This window comes from Rhinopithecus bieti, unplaced genomic scaffold (genome assembly GCF_001698545.2).
Source record: "Rhinopithecus bieti isolate Rb0 unplaced genomic scaffold, ASM169854v2 scaffold_44779, whole genome shotgun sequence".
Classification (NCBI taxonomy): domain Eukaryota; kingdom Metazoa; phylum Chordata; class Mammalia; order Primates; family Cercopithecidae; genus Rhinopithecus; species Rhinopithecus bieti.
Genome location: NW_016817929.1, coordinates 114,177 through 117,709, shown reverse-complemented (window position 1 = coordinate 117,709; position 3,533 = coordinate 114,177).

Genomic DNA, 3,533 nt, shown 5'->3' with positions numbered 1-3,533 from the left:
GACACTGGGCGGGGCCAGGAACGCAGTGTTCCTGGAAAATGGGGTCCACAGCTTCAGCGGCGCAGGCGCCGCTCCACGCAGGCGCCGTGGCCTTGCGCCCCACGCGCTCGGCTGGAGACTCCTGTTCCCGAGAGCGCGCAAGCACCCTGCCGGGGTACTAGGAGGCGTGGCGGATGCTGAGGCAGGCCCTACCGGTCTCGGTGGCGGTGTTGTGGTGAGGGCGGCCGGGTTTATTTAAGGCTGACTCCTAATTTAAGTGGGAGAGACACGCAGTTTGTAAGATCTTCCCACCCCAAGGGGGAGATCGGCAGCGGAATGTGTGGGTGCGCACCCACACACTGGCCGAGCTGCCTCAGGAGCCCTGCTTCAGGGACCCGAGGAACTTGTGGACGGGGTTTCTTGAAGTAAATGCCTTGTCCCCAGTTACAGCGCTACCGTCATGTCCCTCCAGGAAGATGGCAGCAGCCTTTCGCTCTCATTGGTCTCTAATGAACCGTCATGTACCTGTAGACGGCCTGAGGAATTACCGATCTCATTTACAACCTACACCCCGCTAAGCTTCCACTGCTGCGCTCACCACCCCCGTTATTTTGAAGCACATCTCAGAATCGTAAACATTTCGGTACCAATTTCTAAAGATGGAGACTTCTTTGTTTTCTGAAATGATATGGTATACCAGGTTCAACTGGCACACTTCTTGCCCCATACCTAGATTTAATCATTTCTTCTGGAGACCCTGGTTCCTTTTGGTGGGAGCTGGTATTTGCAAACCACAATCTAGGTGCAAGTGGTACTCATCACTATTGTGACCTCTCCCAAATAGAGCTACAGTTCAAACCGATACTCCCAATTCAAATTCAAACAACAGGATTTTTACTTAACCTCATCAGTCTTACATCTGTGTCTCTATTCTCCAATGTTGGAAACCCAAATTATCAGTTATGCCAATATAATTACTCATTTACTTTATCAAACAATACACACGTTTTTAAAAATTTCAGAACAATTATAATAGTACCACCACCATTATTATTGAAAAGTTTAAGATTTTTTAAAAATTATTTCTGTCCTTAGAGTATACTCTACTAGAGATATACAGTCAAGTCAATGAATCTTAAAGTAACTTGGAATAATTTTTCTCTGGGTGTTATAATGTAGCAGGACGAGCCGCAGACAAAACTCCTCAGACACCGGATTAAAGAAGGAAGAGGTTTTTTATTCAGTCGGGAGTGTCAGCAGATTTGCATCTTAAGAGCTGAGCTCTCCGAAAATAAATTCTTGGCCTTTTAAAGGTTTACAACTTTAAGGGGTCCACCTGAAAGGGTCGTGATAAATTGAGCAAGCGTGGGAATCGTGACTGGGGGCTATATGCATCAGCTAACAGAACAAAAAGTTTTACAGTGCTTTTTTTTCATACAGTGTCTGGAATTTACAGATAACACAAGTAGTTTAGGTCAGGGGTTGATGTTATTATTAATACCTTTTTTTAACTCCTAGGGCCGGGTGGTGGTGCCAGGGTTGTCTGGCTATTTATCTTACTTTTGTTTCTTTCTAACTTTTTGCTTTTCTCTCCTGTCTTGCGAACTAGGCAAGGTGGGGGGAGGAGGGCAGCAGCAGTAGTAGTGGTCTCCTTCCTTAATAACACCAACTCCACCATGTAGTAGACCATATGATGGCCCCCAAAGATATCCAGGTCCTAATCCTTAGAACTTGTGAATGTTACTTTATAATGTCAGAATGGATTTTAGGTGTGAATAATTAGGGATCTTGAGTTGGGGAGGTTATCTTGTTTTTCCTGGGGAGCTCTGTATGAAATTACAAATGCCTTGTAAGAGACAGGCAGAAGAAAATTTAACAAGGGAGAAGATGATAATGTGACCTCAGAGGCACATATTGGAGTGATGCAGTCAGTAACCAAGAAATGCCAGCAATCAGAAACCGGAAGAGGCAAGGAACAGATTTTACTCTAGAGCCTTTGGAGGGAGCATGGCCCTGACAACATTTTGATTTTGGCCCAGTGAAACTGATTGCAGATTTCTTGCCTCCCAAACTGTGAGAAACTGTTCCAAGACACCAAGTTTGTGGTGATTTGTACAGTGGCCACAAGAAACTAATATACACAAGTTCCTTTGTTTCATTGTACTTTCAAGGTTTATGGATTGCTTTTTCTTTAATGTATTTTGGTTTTATAATTAGGTAAAGTTTTTTATGCTATCAAAGTAGAATCCACAAAACAGAATAGAGAAACCCAACTTCTATTCCTATGCCCTCTACCTAGTTCACTCCCTCCCCTATAGCTAACCACTTTTAAATTTTATGGTTTATTCTTCCATTATTTAGCATAAACAAATGTGTACATATATATTTCTATCCCTTCCGTTCTCTCTTAAACTGTAGCATACTATTCATGTTTTCCCACATAAAATAAATCCTAAGGATCACAGAGATATTTCTCATTCCTTTTTACAGTTGCATATTACTATATTGTTTGGTTGTACAGTGTATCCAAGCGGTCCTTTAATGACAAACATTTGGAGAATTTCCAAAAGGTGGAAAATAAGGAGAGAGAAAGAAACATAGATAAGGTGGGACAAATAGAAAACAAATAGCAAGAAGATAGACTTAAACCCAAACACATTTGTAATTACATTAAACATAAATGGATAAATATTTTAAGTGAAGATCAAATTTTCAGACTGAATTTTTAAAAACTTACTTTGTTTACAAAAGATGCGCTTTAAATTTCAGGGCACAAAAAGTAGAAAGTGAAAGTATGGAGAAAAGATATACCACACAAACCCTAATCAAAATAAAGTTAGTGTTGCTATATTAATATCATGCAAAAGACATTTTAAGGCAAGAAGCATTACTAGAAATGAAGAATAATATAAGGATACAAGCATTAATCCACTAGATAATCATAACAACTGTACATTTAAAAAGTACCTAATAACTTAATCTCAAAATATGTAAAGCAGAAACTGTCAGAATTGAAAGGAAAAGTAAATCCTGAACCATAATATGATAACATACTTCTGTCAGTAACTGGTAAAATAAACAGATTTTAAAAAATCAGTAAAAGTATACACAGTTTAAAGAATGTGATTAGGGCAGGCATGGTGGCTCACATCTGTAATCCCAGCACTTTGGGAGGGCAAGGTGGGAGGATCCCTTGAGGCCAGGAATTCATGACCAGCCTGGGTAACATAACAAGACCCCATCTCTACAAAAAAAAAAAAAAAAGAAAGAAAGAAAAAAATTAGCTGGGTATGCAGGCCTACACTTGTAGTCCTAGCTACTTGAAAGGCTGAGGCAGGAGAATCCCTTGAGCCAGGAGTTTGAGGCTGCAGTGAGCCATGATCACACCACTGCACTCCAGCCTGGGCAACACAGGGTCTTGCTCTGTTACCCAGGCTGGAGTGCAGTGGCGTGATCTCAGCTCACTGCAACCTCCACTTCCTGGGTTTAAGCAATTCTTTTTTTTTTTTTTTTTTGAGACGGAGTCTCGCTCTGTCACCCAGGCTGGAGTGCAG